Source organism: Pan troglodytes, chromosome 2, assembly GCF_028858775.2.
Source record: "Pan troglodytes isolate AG18354 chromosome 2, NHGRI_mPanTro3-v2.0_pri, whole genome shotgun sequence".
Taxonomy (NCBI): Eukaryota; Metazoa; Chordata; class Mammalia; order Primates; family Hominidae; genus Pan; species Pan troglodytes.
The window spans coordinates 36047010-36068233 of NC_086015.1; the positions used below are offsets into that span (position 1 = coordinate 36047010).

The window sequence follows — 21224 nt, forward strand, 5'->3', positions numbered from 1 at the left end:
ACAATGTGCAGGTTTGTTACATATGTATACATGTGCCATGTTGGTGTTCTAAGGCTTTTTAATAAACTTTCACTCCTGCTCAGAAACTTGCCCCAGTCTCTCCTTCTGCATTATCCCCCTCAGTGAAATCCTTTCTTCTGAGGAGGCAAGAATTGAGGTTGCTGCAGACCTGTACAGATACAGATATGTTCTGCCGGTAACAATATGAGCAAGGCAAACCCTAATGCAAGTCTTGCAATCGTGAATCAACATCATGTTCTTATAAAGGCCATTGATATACTTCACTGACCTAGTGTTTCCTCTTAGGGAGTTCAGCTTGACTACCAACGAATCTAATACTCATGAAAAGAGAGCCAATAAAAATAAGATGAAAATGCATCATCTCACTGTAACCAATGTCCATTCCCTAGAGGGGAAAATATCTCAGGTAGAGCCAGAGAAACCACGTAAAGACACATAGTTTTTATTTGCCACATAATGGGGCACAGGACAGTGATTGCAGCTTCTTTATGTCTCTCATAGCTCCAAGCACAACCATCAGCAACCAACAAATAATTTTTAATAATAATGTTATATCTGAAAGCAATAAACACTCTAACAGTACCCATTAAAAGTAGCTTGTAAACCATTTCCTGAAATTGCTTTCCACCCAGTTTCAAACATGACTCTATTAAGCCATTAAATAAAACAGAAGAGACTGAGTCATAAAATGAGAATAGAGAGTATGTCAAAGAAGGTTAGAGGCTAAATTTATGATATCTAATTTTCTTAAGAAAGCAAGTGATAAAAATTTTACTGCTTCCTTTCGGCCAGAACCGCCATCTTCCAGTAATTTGCCAAAATGACGAACGCCAAGGGAAAGAGGAGAGACATCTGATACATGTTCTCCAGGCCTTTTAGAAAACATGGAGTTGTTCCTTTGGCCACGTGTATGCGAATCTATAAGAAAGGTGATACTGTGGAAATCAAGGGAATGGGCGCCGTTCAAAAAGGAATGCCCCACAAGTGGCACCATGGCTAAACTGGAAGAGCCTACAATGTGACCCAGCATGCTGCTGGCATTGTGGTAAACAAACAAGTTAAGGGCAAGATTCTTGCCAAGAGAATTAATGTGCGTATTAAGCGTATTAAGCACTCTAAGGGCTGAGATCGCTTCCTAAAATGCGTGAAGGAAAATGATCAGAAAAAGAAAGAAGCCAAAGACAAACGTACCTGGGTTCAACTGAAGCGCCTGCCTGCTCCACCCAGAGAAGCACACTTTGTGAGAACCAATGGGAAGTAGCCTGAGCTGCTGGAACCTATTCCCTATGAATTCATGGCATAATAGGTGTTAAAAAAAATAAAAGACCTCTGGACTGTAAAAAAAATAAATAAATAAAAAATTACTAAGCAAAACCCTTAAGTTACATAAAATATTCTCTGTTTGGAATCACATTTTCTCCAACAGCAATTCCTTATCTCAAGGGAATGATAAGATTATATGAAATATTTTGACAAGGGAAATAGAAAGATTGAAAATAATTGAGGAGGCTGGGCATGGTGGCTCACACCTGTAATCCCAGCACTTTGGGAGGCCGAGGCGGGTGGATCACCTGAGGTCAGGAGTTCGAGACCAGCCTGCCTAACATGGTAAAACCTCGTCTCTACTAAAAATACAAAAAGATTAGCCTGGCGTTGTGGCAGGTGCCTGTAATCCCAGTTACTGGAGAGGCTGAGGCAGAATTGCTTGAACCTGGGAGGCAGAGGTTGGAGTGAGCTGAGTCGTGACACTGCACTCTAGCCTGGGCGACCAAGAGAGACTCCATCTCAAAAAAAAAGAAAAGAAAAAGAAAAAAGAAAACAATTGAGGAGAACTTAAGTGACAAACAAGAATGAAAAAGACTTCACTATTTTGCAATTTCAGGGAGAGTAACTGTGTTTATCATATTTGAATCTAAAATGTATCTTAAGCCCATAGATGAAATCAAGGTCATTGGTATTTAAAACTTTTTTATTTTCATATGTTGGATTTTTTTTAAAGATGTGATTTGAATCAGCAGCCTACTTCTTGCAACAATATTTTTAGATTCTCTTCAGTTATTTAACCTGAAAGGCTTCTTAAATAATTTTATTTATTTTTTTTTCGAGACAGAGTCTCACTCTGTCACCCAGGCTGGAGTGCAGTGGCGTGATCTTGGCTCACTGCAACCTCTGCCCCCCAGTTTCAAGTGATTCTCCTGCCTCAGCCTCCCAAGTAGCTGGGACTACAGGCATACGCCCGGCTAATTTTTGTATTTTTAGTAGAGATGGGATTTCACTAAGTTGGCCAGGCTGGTCTCGAACTCCTGACCTCATGTGATCCACCCACCTCGGCCTCCCAAAGTGCTGGGATTACAGGCGTAAGCCACCGTGCCCAGCCAAAAGGCTTTTAATATACTAAAAGAATCCATAAAATTCTGATGTTAGTAACTTTTTTCAACAAATATTCAGAAATAGACTCGAGGATAAAGCTAACATAGGAAATGCATTTCCTCTTAAAAGCAATGAGAAATAAGAAATATAAATGCAATAGAAAAATGAGTTTGAAATCTTAGAATATTTCGGAATTAAACCCAGATATATAGGAAAGATGAGTCATTTTAAGAATTGCTCCTTTGAAATCTTAAGGCTGACCAGGCGTGGTAGTTCATGCCTATAATTCCAGTACTTTGGGAGGCTGAGGCAGGAGGATTGCTGAAGCCCAGGAGTTTGAGACCAACCTGGGCAATATAATAAGACCCCATCTCTATTTTAAAAATAAATAGGCCGGGCATGAAAGCTCATGCCTGTAATCCCAACACTTTGGGAGACCAAGGCAGGTGGATCACTTGAGGTCAGGAGTTCAAGACCAGCCTGGCCAACATGGCAAAACCCCATCTCTACTAAAAATACAAAAATTAGTCAGGCACGATGGGGGGCACCTGTAATCCCAGCTACTCAGGAGGCTAAGGTGGGAGAATCTCTTGAACCCGGGAGGCAGAGGTTGCAGTGAGCCGAGATCATGCCACTCCAGCCTGGGCGACAGAGTGAGACTCTGTCTAAAAATAATTAATTAATTAATTAATTAAAAATTAAATAAGTAAAAAGAAAAATGACAAAAAAACAATAAATAAAATGAAATAAAATCTATGGCAATCTATATATTTTGTTTTTAGGACTAAGTTCCTTCTTGCATGACCCCTCCTCCACCAAAAGAAAGCAAAGCAGGAAAAGAAGAAGAATTAAGTTTTAGCTTAAGTTGAAATGCCACTTAAATAGGACACTGGATTTTTTTTGTGAATATGAAAAGAAACAAGAATATGAGAATTACTACATCTCCAATTTTTAATTCTATTGAACAGTTGACTTAAGTTGAGGTGATAACACTATTAATCTCCAGCTCTTTAATGTTTCTAGGATAACGAATTGTGTTAGACTTCAATTCAATGGATGTATGTTTTGGATTCTTGTTTGAAAACCTTAGGAAAAATTACAGTTGGCTTACTCTCAAATGAACTCTCCATTAATATGGAATTTTATAAAATAAGATTTGTTGTTGTTGGAGGACCATTGAAAGAAAATTCGCATCTTTACTCAAGACCCATTCGCTATCAGCAATAAAATGTAAAACAGTCATTCCAGTTATTAGTGCCTGTTTTCAGTAGTCATATTTAGGGGCTTGTCAAATTATAATGTGATGAATTTCCTTTAAAATGTTTTTAGATTTTACAAGTTGTGTGTTACTGAACAGTTCTCCTATTATTTCTGATATCATAAAACAATTTGAAACGTATATTAAAGCTCAGTGGTTTTTTGCTGTTGTTGAATCATTTTGGTTCAACCTGTCAAAATTTGAAGGTCTTAAGAGCTGTTTCAATTCCAAGAAGCCTTTCAAATATCTATATTAATCTTGTAAAATTAATTTTTGTCTTAACAGGAAGTCTTATTTTTTAGTACCTAGAATTAATTAACTTGAACTTACATGATCCTGTGGAATTTAAAATCTGACAAACCACGGATGCCAGTCCTAAGATTAGGAATTTAATTATAAAGTAGCTGGCACCTAGAAGGCACTCAAAAAATACTTGTTGAAGGAGTACATGGAATGCAGAGAAATATCTCCTTTCTAGTAAAAGGGTGATATAACTCTGTATTGCAGCCAATAAATGCTGTATTAGAAAATTTATAAGAATATCCAGATACAAATTTATTGTCAGCCACAAGTGATATTAACTTCCCTAGATTGTGTAAAAAAGAGACAGAGTTTCATTAACGGTATTCATACACTCTATGATAGGTTTTATGAGACATTTGGCCCCAAAGTGGGAAGACTTATCTGCCTTTAAGACAGTAAGCCAATAGCAGCCATTGTTATTGGCTTTTCTTATTCTTTAGTGTAAAGAAAGAGGAAAGGTGAGAAATTAAGAATTTCTATCAGGCCAGGTGCAGTGGCTCATGCCTGTGATCCCAGCATTTTGGGAGGCTGAGGCAGGAGGATTGCTTGAGCCCAGGAGTTTGAGATCAGCCTGGGCAACATAGCAAGGATATTAGTCCATTCTCACACTGTTATGAAGAAATATCCAAGACTGGGTAATTTATAAAGGAAGAGGTTTAATTGACTCACAGTTCTACATTGCTAGGGACACCTTAGGAAACTTACAATCATGGCGGCTGGCAAAGAAGTAGGCAATTCTTCACAGGGCAGAAGGATGGAGTGAGTGCAAGCAGGGGAAATGCCAGATGCTTATAAAACCATCAGATCTCATGAGCCTCACTCACTATCAGGAGAACAGCACAGGGGAAACTGCCCCCATGAGCCAATTACCTCCACCTGATCCCACCTTTGACGTGTAGGGATTACGGGGATTACAATTAGAGGTGAGATTTGGGTGGGGACACAGAGCCAAACCATATTAGCAAGACTCCATCTCTACAAAAAATAAAAAGATTAGCCAGGTATGGTGGCCCCAGCCTGTAGTCCCAGCTGAGAGGGAGGCTGAGATGGGAGGATCACTTGAGTCCGGGAGGCCGAGGCTGCAGTGAGCAGAGATGGCTCCACTGCACTCCAGCCTGGGTGACAGAGCGAGACCCTGTAGCAAAAAAAAAAAAAAAAAAAGATTTTCTACCAAATGTAAATACTCTCCCCTCTAAAAGCTCTGAGACTTCCTAGAAAAGTTGTCAATAATTAGAGTCCAATCAATCACAGGCTCCAGAACAGAAGAAGAATCAACACTAAGATTTCCAGCTGAAGAAAGTGATGCTCATCACAGTGCTTTCCAAGAAAATAAATAATTTTACTGCCCTGTACCTGCAAGGGAGATACTAATTTGTCTCCATTTCATCACCTAATATACTATAATCAGTGAGTCAATGTCAGTCAAGATATTGTATCAGCCAATATGTAACAATTTCATGGTCACTTTGCAAAGTCAGTATTGCTGAATTTAGACTTATCCACACTATATCAGACAGTGTCTATGAAAATCAGGCTTAATCAATACATGGTAAATCAATTTACAACTACATAAATTTGCAAAATATATCAAAATAAATATCAAGTATACAGCTATTATTCCAGAGCTGAGAAAAAGAAGTTATCATGTATATAAATTCACAGAGTGATAATTCTAGTAACAGGACTTTAATACATGAACATGGGGTTTTCCCATAACTGTTAACTGAAGTTGTTTCATGGAAGCAGCAGTGTCTACACTCAGACATTCACATCACACATACAGCTAGCCACACCAGAGAAAATGAGGAGATAGGAGAGTGGGGCGGTAGGATATACCATAAAAGTACTTCATAGAGGAGTCTGAGCCTGCTCTGGTTTGGGAACCTGCCCGAAGAAAATTATTTTAAAAAGAAAAGAAAGAAAGAAAATGTACTTTATAGAAAAAATATAATAAAACAAAAACTTACAACTCTAAAGAATCAGGCTGGGCACAGTGGCTCATGCCTGTAATCCCAGCACTTTTGGAGGCAAAGGCAGGCGGATCACTGGAGCTCAAGAGTTCGAGACCAGCTTGGCCAACATGACCAAATCCTGTCTCTACTAAAAATACAAAAATTAGCTGGACATGGTGGTACACGCCTGTAATCCTAGCTACTCAGGAAGCTGAGGCAGGAGAATGGCTTGAACTTGGGAGGCAGAGGATGCAGGGGGCTGATACCACGCCACTGCACTCCAGCCTGGTCAATAAGAGTGAAACTCTGTCTCAAAAAAAAAAAAAAAAAAAATCAGACATGTTAATTCATAAAATAGGATCAGACACTAATTCTTTAAATAAAAATAGAGAAAAATAATAGGTTTGGAAGGAATATCTCTTCCCTCTATCCTCCAACTTCCTGGTAGGAAAAGAACCTATGCTATCTTCACAGATTTAAAAAGCAAAAAATTAGACGCGAATTTATAGAGACAGATAATAGAAGTTAAAATATTATGATATAAAATGTATCATTGTAACCATTTTTAAGTGTACAATTGGGTGGCATTAAGTCACATTCACATGGTGCAACCATCACTACCATCTATCTCCAGAACTGTTTTCATCTTCCCAAATTGAAACTCTGTATCCATCAAACAGTAACTCCCCATTCCACGCTCCCCCCAGTCTTTGGTGACCACTGTTATACTTTCTGTCTTCATGAATCTAACTACTCTGCATACTTCATTATGTATATTTTATCACAATTTAAAAAAATTTTTTTAGACAGGGTCTTGCTTTGTCACCTAGGCTGGGGTGCAGTGGCACATTCCTAGATCACTGCAGCCTCCATCTCCTGGGCTCAAGCAATCCTCTTGCCTTCGCCTCCTGAGTAGCTGGGATGGCAGGCATGTGACACCACGCCCGGCTAATCTTTTTAATTTTTAGTAGAGATGGATCTCGCTATGTTGCCTGGGCTGGTCTCAAACCTCTGGCCTTAAGCCATCCTCCTGCGTTGGTTTCCAAAAGTGCTGGGATTACAGACATGAGCCATTGCACCCAGCCAAAAACAAATTTAAGAGAAAAAACAAGGAACTATTGATTCCTCTGCATTCCAATTGCCACTGCCCAGGTGGCACAATTCTGACCTATAATCCAGCTAACTCACCACTTCTGCCTGGAAAGCTCACGGGTTTTCCAATTCCTCCAGAACCAAATAAAAAATCCTTAGATTGCCTCAAGGTTACCATGGGGTAAACCACCAGTGCCTTCCCAACTTAGTAAGATGCTGCTCCCTGAAAGGAGTGATAGATAAGGAAGACCACATGCCAAAATCTGAGAGACATTTCCACTAAATGCAATGTGTTGGGACACTAACAGTAAACACATTCATAGGCCAGGGATGGTAGCTCATGCCTGTAGTCCCACCACTTTAGGAGTCTGAGGCAGGAGGATTGCTTGAGCCCAGGAGTTTCAGGCTGCAGTGAGCCATGATGGCACCACTGCACTCCAGCCTGGGCAACAGAGTGAGACTCGTGTCTCAAAAAAAAAAAAAAGAAAAAGAAAAAAACCCACATTCCTGATGATACTCACTCGGCTCTTGAACCATGGACAGCCACGAGGAGCTTACTTATCCTCATTCTAACCAAGCAACTAGGCAGAAGTCCTACTAGTATAGACAGGCTGGCTTGATCTAAACTGATCTAAACCAAAGTTTTACCTTACTACCCCCAACCCCCACCTGCCTCTTTCTGTAACCATTCAGTGACAACTACTAGGACTTGATGTATCCACTGCCTAGCCCAGGGGCATCTTGGGAGATGAGTATCCTGTCAGACAGTACCCCTAGAACAGTACATGCTGGAAGAAAAGCTCCCTTATGTACCCCGTGTGACAGAGAGAACAGGAACTGCCGGCTCACTGGGAGAGCTGGTTACACAAGCAGGAGGCAGTCAGCCTTCTGTGACTGCACTGCCCTCTGCAGAAGCTTTCATTTGTTTAGGCATGTTCTTGAACTGGTATTGCAGTCAGAAAATCCTACAATGAAAACAGGAAAAAAGTTTTGCTTCTTTCAGAAAGCCCACTAAGGGCCAGGTGTGGTGGCTCATGCCTGTAATCCCAGCACTTTGGGAGGGTTTGAGGCCAGGAGTACAAGACCAGACTGGGCAACATAGCAAGACCCCCATCTCTAAAAAAAATTTTTTTTTAATTTTTTTAACAAGAAAAGATAGGTCATTTCAAAGAGGGCTTGTGAGGCTGTGAAACCAAGAGCTCTACACTGTGACCAAAGATGGAAGTTCTCTATAGGATGCCATGGCATTTGATGGTGCTATGTTTTCTTGAGGAGATATAAGAAAAAAGAAAAAGAAAAAAAATGATAAAAGAGAATCCACTAGGCACCAGAAATTGCTCTGGGGAGAGTGCAGATCAACCTCCACCCAGTTGTCTCTCAGCCTGAGGGGGGAAATCTGACACTTCCTCTGCAGCGGAGGGAGAGAAGAACAGCCCACATATCTGCCCAGTGACAATCCCAGGCCTTGAAAGAGCTCACTGCTTCATGGAGGAGTGAAAACAGACTTCATATATCCTAGGAAAGACTCTGCAACTTAAGGGAAAGGGAGCATTGTCCTGACATCTTAGAGAGAAAATACTGCTGTGAAATGTTTTTATATCAGAACAGAGAAAAATTTTAGAAAATATCCACAATTTATGGAGCAATGTACCAGAGATAAGGAAGTTGTACCAAGAGAGAGTTCCAGAGATCTGCAGTGTTCCCTCGAGCCTTTGCAAAGTATTGCTTTCCACAGTCTTAGGAGGAAGCTACATGAGTCCAGGGAAAGAGCCCTTAGAAAGATGTGGGTGAGCACAGTCTAAAAAGTCAGAATGTATTACCTGCTGCATACAATACATGCTACAACACAGGCGAGCCCCAAAAACATTATGGCCAGGAGAAAAAGCCAGATGCAAAAGACCGCATGATATAACAGGATTCCATTTATAATGAAATATCCAGAAAAACCAAGTATTTTTCCTTTTTTTTTCTTTTGAGCCAGCGTCTCACTCTGTCAGCCAGGCTGCAATGGTGCAATATTGGCTCAGCACAATCTCCGCCTCCCGGGTTCAAGTGATTCTTGTCGCTTCAGCCTCCGGAGTAGCTGGGATTACAGGCGTGTGCCACCACACCCAACTAATTTTTGTATTTTTTATAGAAACAGGGTTTCACCTTGTTGGTCAGGCTGGTCTCAAACTCCTGGCCTCAAGTGATCCATCCACCTTGGTCTCCCAAAGTGCTGGGATTACAGGCGTGAGTCATCACACCCAGCCAGAAAAAGCAAATTTATAGATACGGAAATCAAACCAGTGCTTGTCTGAGGCTGAAGATAGGAATGAAGATCAACTGTAAATGGGCATAAGGGATCTTTCAGAGTGCCAGAAATGTGCTAAAACTGGATTGTGGTGATGTTTGCACAATTCAGTATGTTTACTAAAAATCATTTAATTGTACACTCAGGATGGATGAATTTTAAGTAGGAAAATTATAACCTAATAAAGTAGTTCAGAAAAGCAAATCCTAGGCAAGAAAAGTAAAATAAATGGACAAAATACCTTATCTAGAAGTTAAGGTGGACTAAAAGACTATTACAAGTCAAGTACAGAGACAAAATTAAAAAAAATTAATTGAAAAACTAGACAACAATAAAAGGAATAATAAAAACTTAGGAGCTATTAAAAAGTTTATAAAGAGGGTCAGGGCATGGTGGCTCATGCCTGTAATCCTAGCACTTTTGGGAGGTTGAGGCAGGTGGATCACGAGGTCAGGAGTTCAAGACCAGCCTAACCAATATGGTGAAACCCTGTCTCTACCAAAAATACAGAAAAATTAGCTGGGCATGGTGGGACGTGCCTGTAATCTCAGCTACTTAGGAGGCTGAGGCACAAGAATCGCTTGAACCTGGGAGGTGGAGGTTGCAGTGAGCCGGGACCGCGCCACTGCACTCCAGCCTGGGCAACAGAGCAAGACTCTGTTGCAAAAATAAATAAATAAATTAATTAATTAGTTAATTTAAAAAAAAAGAGGGCTGGGTATGGTGGCTTATGCCTATAATCCCAGCACTTTGGGAGGCCGAGGCGGGCAGATAACAAGGAGGTCAGGAGTTCGAGACCAGCCTGGCCAGCATGGTGAAACCCTGTCTCTACTAAAGATACAAAAAATTAGCTGGGTGTGTTGGTGGGCACCTGTAATCCCAGCTTCCCGGGAGGCTAAGGCAGGAGAATCACTTGAACCTGGGAGGCAGAGATTGCAGTGAGCTGAGATCACGTCATTGCACTCCAGCCTGGGTGACAGAGTGAGACTCTGTCTCAAAAAAAAGAAAATATAAATTACTTAGATTATTTTAAGGAGAAGCAAACAAAATCATTAAAAGTGATATTGAAAGTTTATAATTCAAAATACTCATGTTTGTGTTATGTATTCTATAACTGGAGAAATAGATCATTTCCATAATCTATAATATTATAATATACAATATATGTAGAAGATGGAAACTTATGAAGCTGACTAATCATAATCCTTTTACCAAAGCCTGACAAAGACAGTCTCACTCACGGCTAGGTGTGAAAATCCTAAATAAAACCCTGGCAGATCAAATTCAACAGTACAGTAAAAGAACAATGAATCTTGACCAAGGAAGGACATGGGCCAGCTTTGTGTTTTAAGGGCCTGAGACAAAGTTTGGCAGTTCCTCAATAAGTAAAACCAAATTATAATATGACTCAACAACTCCACTCCTAGTTTAAGACAGTATACTCAGAGAATTGAAAACAGAGGCCAGGCACGGTGGCTCATGCCTGTAATCCCAGTACTTTGGGAGGCCCAGGAGGGCGGATCACCTGAGGTCAAGAGTTCGAGACCAGCCTGGCCAACATGGTGAACCCCTGTCTCTACTAAAAATACAAAAAATGGCTGGGTGTGGTGGCATGTGCCTGTAGTCCCTGCTACTTGGAAGGCTGAGACAGGAGAATGGCTTGAACCCGGGAGGCAGAGGTTGCAGTGAGCTAAGATTGCACCACTGCACTCCAGCCTAGGCGACAGAGCAAGACCCCATCTCAAAAAATATATATATAGAAATTAGCCAGATGTGGTGGCATGCACCTGTAGTCACAGCCACTCAGGAGGCTGAGACAGGAGAATGACTTGAACCCAGGAGGTGGGTTCTTTGCAGCTGGCCTGGCATAGGAGTAAAGTCCAGTAGATAGGCCAGACACAGTGGCTCACACCTGTAAGCAAAGCACTTTGGGAGGCCTAGGTGGGAGGATCAGTTGAGGCCAGGAGTTTGAGACCAGCCTGGGAAGCATAGAGAGACCCTGTCTCTACCGAAGAATTTAAACATTAGCTGGCTGTGGTGGCATGCACCTGTAGTCCTAGCTAAACAGGAGGCTGAGGTGGGAAGATTGCTTGAGCCCAGGAGTTCAAGGCTGCAGTGAGCTATAATGGTGCCACTGCACTCCAGCCCTGGTGACAGAGTGAGACTCCATCTCTAATAAAAGTTAAAAATTGTTTTTAAGTGCAGTAGGGAACAGAGAAGAACTGAGATGACCTTACATTGTTCCTTGCAGCTCCAGAGAGGTACAGGAGATTATCTCTGTGTCCCTATGAAGGGGACAGTTTTAGCTAAAATAGAACTAGACCTCAAGAAGCTCTGCAGTCAGGAATAACACAGATGCAACTTGCTTGAATCAATGGCCTAGAACCAAACAGGTTCAGGTATATCTGGGCAGGTGCCCGCTTGGACAGAAATTAGCCCGGAGCCAGCTTCCTCCGTGCCACCTACACCCCATGCCACTCTAGAGACAGTGTCAAGAGAAAAAATGAGGGAGGACTGAACTCAGGCAACCCAGGATGGCAGAGATTACCCAGAACTGAGTGAGATTAAGTTCCCACGCCCTGATGGAATGTCTCAAAAGGAAAAGTAGATTGACTCATAGAAAAACAAAGTGTTATTTCTTCTGTGATTTGTGGCTTCAGATATGGTACTTGCTGCAAAGCAGTAAAGACTTTTTCACATGGTGGTTCCAGTCTACATTTCCAACCCCACTTTTGCCACTCTACTTCACACCTACAATGCCAGCAGCATCAGACTACAGGCCAGCTGGAAACACCCTGTGAGGTCTCTGCTTTCCTTCTGCTGCAGCACACTTAGGACAGGCTTTAAAATGGTCACACGCCTCCTATCAAGAGGCTGAAGTCTGTAGTCCGTATCACTTCTTATTGAATCTGAGCTGGCCAACATTGATGCCTCTCTTGTGGAAGTGATACCACTGAGTTTCTTTCTTTCTTTCTCTTTCTTTCTTTTTCTTTCTTTCTTTCTTTTTTCTTTTTTTGACAGAGTCTTGCTGTCACTCAGGCTGGAGTGCAGTGGCATGATCTTGGCTCACTGCAGCCTCCACCTCCCAGGTTCCAGCAATTCTCCTGCCTCAATCTCCCAGGTAGCTGGGATTTCAGGCATGTGCCACCACACCCAGCTAATTTTTTGTATTTTTAGTAGAGATGGGTGTTTCACCATGTTGGCCAGGCTGGTCTCGAACTCCTGACCTCAGGTGATCTGCCTGCCTCAACCTCCCAAAGTGCTAAGATTACAGGTGTGAGCCACTGCACTTGGCTGAGTTTCTGAAACTAGTGTAGAAAATACCATGCAGCTTCCACCTGGTTCTCTTGGGACACTCACTCTGGGATCCCTGAGCTGCCAAATTAGAAATCTGGCCACCCAAAGGTTACCTGCTATGAGGAAGGCCCGTGGAGAGACCATAGGTAGGTTTTTCTACCCACAGCTCCACTAAGGCCTCATACAATAATAGCCAGTATTAGCCACCAGACATGTGAATGAAGATGCTCTCAGACAATTTCACCTCTCATCTGTGGGGTCACCCCCACCTTTAAGTCTTTCTAGTTAAGGACCCAGACATGGCAGATCAAAGACAAGCTTTCCCTGTTGCACCCTTTCTGAATTCCTGACCCACAGAATCTGTGTGCATAATAACATGGTTTGTTTTTTTGACACTAAATTTGCTGTTTATTATGCAGCAGTGGTAGTGAAACAATGCCCTTCTCTATTTTGCTAGGTCTAAGTCTATTCATCCTTAAAGGCTCAGCAAAAGCATCATCCCCTTTTTGAAACCCACCTTCAGTTCCATGGTCAGAATGGATCCCTTAGTCTGACTTGTGTAAGATTTAGTTGTATGCTCTATCATATTGGGGGAACCTGCCCCCAATATTTCAATGTAGGTTCTTTCTATTTTCCATAAGTGTTGGCCGGCCGAGAAATAAAGAGAAAGAGTACAAAGAGAGGAATTTTACAGCTGGGTCACCGGGGGTGACATCACATATCGGTAGGACCGTGATGCCCACCTGAGCCTTAAAGCCAGCAAATTTTATTAAGGATTTCAAAAGGGGAGGGGGTGCAAGAACAGGGAGTAGGTCACAAGATCACATGCTTCAAAGGGCAAAAAGGAGAACAAAGATCACATGCTTCTGAGGAAACAGGACAAGGACAAAATCAGAAACTCCTGATAAGGGTCCAAAGATCACAAGGCAAAGGGCAAAAGCAAAGATCACAAGGCAAAGGGCAAAAGCAGAATTACTGATAAGGGTCTATGTTCAGCAGTGCAAGTATTGTCTTGATAAACATCTTAAACAACAGAAAACAGGGTTCGAGAGCAGAGAACTGGTCTGACCTCAAATTTACTGGGGCAGGTTTTTTCCCCACCGTAGTAAGTCTGAGGGTACTGCAGGAGACCAGGGCACATTTCAGCCCTTATCTCAACCGCATAAGACAGACACTCCCAGAGCAGCTGTTTATAGACCTCCCCCAAGGAATGCATTCCTTCCCCAGGGTATTAATTATTAATATTCCTTGCTAGGAAAAGAATTTAGCGATATCTTCCCTACTTGCACGTCCGTTTATAGGCTCTCTGCAAGAAGAAAAATATGGCTGTATTTTGCCCGATCCTGCAGGCAGTCAGACCTTATGGTTGTCTTCCCTTGTTCCCTGAAAATCGCTGATTTTCTGTTCTTTTTCGAGGTGCACTGATTTCGTATTGTTCAAACACACATGTTTTATAATCAATTTGTACAGTTAACACAATTATCACAGTGGTCCTGAGATGATGTACATCCTCAGCTTACGAAGATAACAGGATTAAGAGATTAAAGTAAGACAGGCATAAGAAATTATGAAAGTATTATTTGGGAACTCGTAAATGTCCATGAAATCTTCATAATTTATGTTCCTCTGCCGTGGCTCCAGCCGGTCCCTCCGTTTGGGATCCCTGACTTCTCGCAACACCATCACTCCTTTCTCCTAAGGCCAGCACTATGTGTAGCAGGGAGCCCTACGCATAGTAGGAACTCAAAAATAATTTGCTAAAAGACACAGCCATAAAAAGAATGAAATCATGTTCTTTGCAGCAGCATGGATGCAGCTGGAGGCCATTATCCTAAGTGAATTAATGCAGGAACAGAAAACGAAATACCGCATGTTCTCTTATAAGTAAGAGCTAAACATTGGGTACTCACGGACATAAAGATGGCAACAATAGACACTGGGGACTATTAGAGGGGGAATGGAGGGAGGGGGCAAGGGCTGAAAAACTACCTATTGGGTACTATGCTCACTACCTATTGGGTACTATGCTCACTACCTATTGGGTACTGTGCTCACTACCTATTGGGTACTTTGGTGACAGCATCACACAATATACCAATGTAACAAGCCTGAACATGTATCCCTTAAATCTAAAATAAAAGTTGAAATTACTTTTTAACAAAAGAAAATTCCACATATTTATATTGAAACCAAGCCAAGCTGTGGTCTTCTGCAATGTTATAATCACCCTGTAAAGTCAATATACAAAATATATTGTATTAATTTTAACATTTCTAGGCTATTCAGGTTAAATTTTGTGTTCCAAATATATCTTTCGTAATATAAGATTCATATTATTCTGATCACTTCTGGCGAAACCTTAAAAAGAATTCCCCTATCAATACAAAGAATATTAGTTGGGAAATAATATATATATAATAAATAATAATAATAATATATAACATAATTTTAAAAAATTTTAATGGCAAACAGTTGTATCTAATAAAGATTCTGAATCCTGGTCGGGTGCTGTGGCTCACACCTGTAATCCCAGCATTTTGGGAGGCCAAGGCGGGCAGATCACTTGAGCTCGGGAGTTAGCGACCAAGCCTGACCAACAGGAGAAACCCAGTCTCTACTGAAAATACAAAATTAGCCAGGCGTGGTAGCACATGCCTATAATCCCAGCTACTCAGGAGGCTGAGGCAGGAGAATGGCTTGAACCTGGGAGGCAGAGGTTGCAGTGAGCCAAGATTGCATCATTGCACTCCAGCCTGGGCAACAAGAGCGAAACTCCATCTCAAAAAAAAAAAAAAAAAAGATTCTGAATCCTAAATAACAGATGCCATATACTAAGTATAAATAGGAATAAACTTGTATAATGCTCAAAAAAATTATTTGCTGAAAGAATCTTATTTCTCAACCTTATTTGAAATAGTAATTCAATGCAGCCTCTACTTAAAATTTGCAGAGAAGGGAACCTGATTTTTGAGGGCAAACTAGGCCTAATTCAAAATGAATGCTCTACTTTGAAAGATTCCAGAAAAAATCAATTGTGTCTTCCTATTAAAATTAATTTGCAGTGTGAGATAACTCACAGTATTTAATTTTGCTTAACCCACATTTTTTGTTGTTGGAAGTTTTCAAAATAAAAGAGGCCTTGCCTTTTAAGATGGCATAGTGGGTGGGGCCATGAGCTAGTGTGAATGAGAAACAGTCTGGATGGAGCATAGATTGCTTTTCCAAAGGCAATTCAGGGTATGACTCCCATCTGGTGCAGGCATTCTACCAGGAAGCATTCCAAGTCCCTTTGCTTGTAGCTTCTACTGGGTTTCTCACAAATGCAAGAAAACACTTTTGAGCCACTAGGAGCTAGATTACACTAATGTCTGTTGTGAAAGTAAATTTTAACAGCAGCTGTTACGGTGATTATGATAAGACTAAACTAATAATAGAGTATATGCTAACAGATCAGTTTACAAAAAGACAGCCAAGACTGTTGGGCAAGAGGCTGGGAGAGGGCATAAAAGGTGAAAGCTTTGTGTACACGGTGAAAAGTCACCAGGAAATGAGACAGGGTCAATAATAGAATGACTGTAAGCTTGGCTTTCCACCTAAAGGGGTTCCAAACTGACAGCTCTAGCCTGTAGTCAGAATTAACAGACATTTTTAAAGGAGGCATCCAACTTGGAAACTATGCCAGCCTCTCAAGGCTTCCCACATCTGCCTAGAAGTAAGCTGTGGGGGAGGGGGTGGCTCACAAAGTGAAGCTAAGCTTCCTCCCTTCTCTCTCATCCAACGGGGCTGACTCAGCAGCATTAAACAAAAAGCTAGGAAGGGATTTGTATGGGTGTGTACCAGGTGTGAGCAGATGAAGCCTAAGAATCAGTGTGTGTGATTACTCAATGTTTTTAAAGAACAGAATCTCTGCCTGTTTGAAGATAGTGAGTTATCTCAAATGATTGCTCAGTTACAGGTTGAACTCCTTGTTCCACTCTTTCCTGACTTCTTAATACTGCACTTGACCAGTCAACAAACAACAAACAAACACCAGAATCTCGGTTCCGTTGTTTGTCCTGAATCTACTTTCCTGTGGGTTCTTATTTCTTACTTATTATACAGAATATTTTGGCATTGCAAAAATGGGGCCCTCAGCCCAGCACAGTTGCTCTCACCTGTAATCCTAGCACTTTGGGAGGCCAAGGAGGGAGGATCAGGAGTTCAAGGTTGCACTGAGCTATGGCGATACCACTGGACTCCAGCCTGTGTGACACAGTGAGATCCTATCTCTAAAAGAAAAATGGGGTCCTTCTTATATAAAAATACTGCTTACTTTTAAAAATTGACGCCCTCATCAAAATGTGTCAAAATGTGTCCTGGTTGTCTCCCATCTATTCCTTTTGCTTTTTCCTCAACCCCAGTGGCTTTAGCTCTTCCACCTTTAGACTCCAAGTTCACTGTACCTTTCTTTGTCAAATCAAAAAGAGATCAGAGATCACTGTCTGCACTTTAAACAAAATCCACTTATATAAATATAATAACTCACCCAGGCATCTGCAATTTAAAGACTCTTCTTGCAGAATGAGTAGTTCTATTTCCTATTAAATAAATGTTTCTGCTGCAGCAGCCAGATAGGAAAGTGATGAGGATGGGGGATAGCTGTGGAAGGAAAGCAAGAGACTTTCTTACTATAAATCGTAAATGTTAAAGACTGGCCCCAAAGCTAAGCCAACCAACCACCAATTCATCCATTCAGCGAACATTTGCCATACATTAACCAAGAGGTAGGGCATTCACTATCATTTACATGATTTCATGTACTTCTCACAAGAATCTAATGGAATAGCTACTATTATTATCCCCATTTTACAGAAAAGGAAATTAAGGCACAGAGAGTTAAATTAAAACAAACAGACAACTACTAAGTGGTGGAACAGGGACATGCAAGAAGTCAGACCCTGTTACCAGAAAAAGGGTCCCAATCTAGACTCCAAGAGAGGGTTCTTGGATCTCACTCAAGAAAGAATTCTGGGTAAGTCCATAGAGTCTAGTGAAAGCAAGTTTGTTTTGTTTTTCTTTGAGACAGGGTCTTATTGTCACCCAGGCTGGAGTGCAGTGGCACGATCTCGGCTCACTGCAACCTCTGCTAATCTCTGCCTCCCAGATAGCTGAGACTCTAGGTGTGTGCCACCAGCCCAGCTAATTTTCGTATTCTTTGTAGAGACAGGGTTTTGCCATGTTGCCCAGGCTGGTCTTGAATCCCTGAGCTCAAGCTATCCACTCTCCTCAGCCTCCCAAAATGCTAGGATTACAGGCTGAGCCACCATGCCTGGCCTTGAAAACAAGTTTATTAGAGAAGTAAAGAAACAAAATAATGGCTACTCCGTAGACAGAGTAGCACCGAGGGATGCTGGTTGGCTATTTTTATGGTTATTTCTTGATTATATGCTAAACAAGCGGTGGATTATTCACGAGTTTTCCCGGAAAGGGGCAGGGATTTCCTGGAACTGAGGGGTTCTCCCCTCTTTAGACCATATAGTGGAACTTCCTGATGTTGCCATGGCATTTATAAACTGTCATGGCGCTGGTAGGGGTGTCTTTTAACATGCTATTACATTATAATTAGCGTATAATGAGAAGTGAGGACAGCCAGTGGTCACTTTTGTCGCCATCTTGGTTTTGGTGGGTTTTGGCCTGCATCTTTACTACAACCTGTTTTTTTTCTTTGTTTTTTTTTTTTTGAGACGGAGTCTTGCTCTGTCACCTAGGCTGGAGTGCAGTGGTGCGATCTCGGCTCACTGCAAGCTCCGCCTCCCGGGTTCACACCATTCTCCTGCCTCAGCCTCCCGAGTAGCTGGGACTACAGGCACCTGCCACTACGCCTGGCTAATTTTTTGTATTGTTTTTAGTAGAGATGGGGTTTCACCATGTTAGCCAGGATGATCTCAATCTCCTGACCTTGTGATCCACCCGCCTCGGCCTCCCAAAGTGCTGGGATTACAGGCGTAAGCCACCACGCCCGGCCTACAACCTGTTTTATCAACAAAGTCTTGTGACCTGTATCTTGTGATACCAGTCCTGCCGACCTCCAATATCATCCTGTGACTAAGAATGCAGCCCAGCAAACCTGAGGCTTATTTTACCCAGCCCCTATTAAAGATGGAGTTGCTATGCTTCAAATGCCTCTGACAACCCCACATCTCTTCCTCTAACCACCGCACTTGGCAGTTCCTATTAATTTTGCTTTCTTTCCTTTCACTTCCCAACACTGATATCTCTCCCTCTCATCCCTCTGCTCAAAATATTCAAGACCCCTGTTCCTAAAATCCATTCTCATTATATACTGTCATCTCTTCTAGACACTACTACTATTTTTTTTTTTTTTTTTTTTTTTTTTTGAGACAGAGTTTCACTCATTGCCCAGGCTGGAGTGCAATGGCACGATCTCTGCTCACTACAACATCTGCCTTCCTGGTTCAAGTGATTCGCCTGCCTCAGCCTCCCAAATAGCTGCGATTACAGGCATACGCCACCATGCCCGGCTAATTTTGTATTTTCAGTAGAGGCAGGGTTTCACCATGTTGGTCAGGCTGGTCTCAAACTCCTGACCTCAGGTGATCCACCCGCCTTGGCCTCCTAAAGTGGTGGGATTACAGGCGTTAGCCACCATGCCCAGCCTCTCCTAGACACTATTACTATAGACTAGCTGTTTTTTTTCTCTATACCCCTTTAAATCCCCCCATCCAACTACCAGCTGGTCATGTCAGAGGTATTTGAACCAGAGCAACTCCATTTTGAATAGGGGCTGGGTAAAATAAGGCTGAGACCTATAATCCCAGGAGCTCAGACATTCTTAGTCACAGGATGAGATAGGAGGTCAGCACAAGATACAGGTCATAAAGACTTTGCTGATAAAACAGGATGCAGTAAAGAAGCTGGCATCCCAAAACCCACCAAAAACAAGATGGCAATGAAAGTGACCTCTGGTTGTTCTCACTGCTCATTATACACTAATTAGAAAACATTAGCATGCTAAAAGACACTCCTACCAGTGCTATGACAGTTTACAAATGCCATTGCAACATCCGGAAGTTACCCTATATGGTCTAAGGAGGGAAGGACCCCTCAGTTCCAGGAAATCCCTGCCCGTTTCCCAGAAAACTTATGAATAATCCACCCCTCAATTAACATATAGTCAAGAAATAACTATAAGTATACTCAGTTGAGCAGCCCATGCCACTGCTCTGCCTATGGAGCAGCCATTACTTTATTCCTTTACTTTCCTAATAAATTTGCTTTTACTGTATAGACTCACCCCAAATTCTTTCTTGTGCGAGGTCCAAAAACGCCCTCTTGGGGTCTGGATCAGGAGCCCTTTTTAGTAACATCTTGCTGGCAACCATGAAGGGACTATACTGGGGAGACTCCTGACCCCAAGGACATAGATTGCAGCACCAATTGGCCAACTTTGGGTAAGTGGTAGGGTACATTTTACCCAGGTAAAGGATAGGATTGGGTTAGAGGCCCAACTTAGGAGAGTCTCTCTAAAGACAGAGAGGGTTAAAGGCTCCTCTTAATAAAAGGCAAGGATGCTTGATTAAACTTGGGTTTGAGGCAAGGCCCAAATTAGGAAGGTTAGAATCCTTCCTAAGATTTAGGGGGTTAGAGGCCCCTCTCAGTAAAGTCCCCCTTGCTTAAAAATGGATTTGGCACTATGAGATCTTAACCACTATTCTCTTTGGATTAATCTGCCTTGTACTCTCTGCTGATGGCTATGAGTGACAGGATTAGGCATGTACAAGATTATGGGACATGGAGAACTTTTCTTTTCCCCAAATGGGAAAACTTCAGAGCTGATGGGACTACTGGAAAAGATCCCTTGGTGATCAGCAAGCAGCTGCCTGAAGTTTTGATTCAGTGTTGGTGCAATGGGTAGGTCTTTCTCTGGCCTCCCCGAGCTCCTTGCCTTCCCCACCTCGCCGCAGTCAACACTTTTCTCCCTTCCCTTTCCTCTCTTTCTGTGAAAACTGGTTATAGGAATGGTAAAAATCACTGTCTTCTCTGCAAAGTTTTGATTAATGGGAAAAAGGATTTGTGAGGCTAGTCTTAAGCTGTAGTGAATCTGGTGTAACAACAGCAAAAACTGGATGAAGTTTCCCTCTTGTCCCAAGGTCCTTAGGAGCTTGACCTTGTAACCATGGGCAGTACTTTCTCTTGATCTTCGCCATCTGGAGGACAGGAATTTTGGAGTTTATGTCATAGCTCTAAAACATATCTTGAGCAGTTAAAAGCCATTGCAAGCTCAAAATTGACTGCTCTAGGCTCCTTCTGAGAAGAGCAATAGAGACTGCCCAGTGCTGTAGCTTAGTAGCTAAGGCTTTCTTTTCACAATGGTGGCATGAATTCAGGGTTCAATTTCTGGCTTAGGGAATGAGTCCTTTCTGGTTTGATATCTGTGTGATCTTTGCCATTTGTTGATTCTCTTCTCCTCCGTGAACAACTTCTAACTTCCCTTCTTGAATCTTCCTTTCTCTGAGCTACCTTTGGTGTTTCTAAATCTTGAAAAAACTTCTAACCACATCTTTGAAAATACCTCATACACTCATGGTTAAGTCATAACCTTAGTTAAGGCTTATTGGTTTCACCTGGGAGATTACTT

At 41.9% G+C, this 21224-nt stretch overlaps 1 non-coding gene across 1 annotated transcript; it reads left to right on the forward strand.

Annotated features, from left to right (window-relative positions):
* Positions 1-8153: 8153 nt before the first annotated feature.
* LOC112208826 (small nucleolar RNA SNORA25) lies at positions 8154-8279 on the forward strand. Its single transcript, XR_002943380.1, has one exon. It is a non-coding gene; the product is annotated as a small nucleolar RNA SNORA25 (small nucleolar RNA).
* Positions 8280-21224: the final 12945 nt, after the last annotated feature.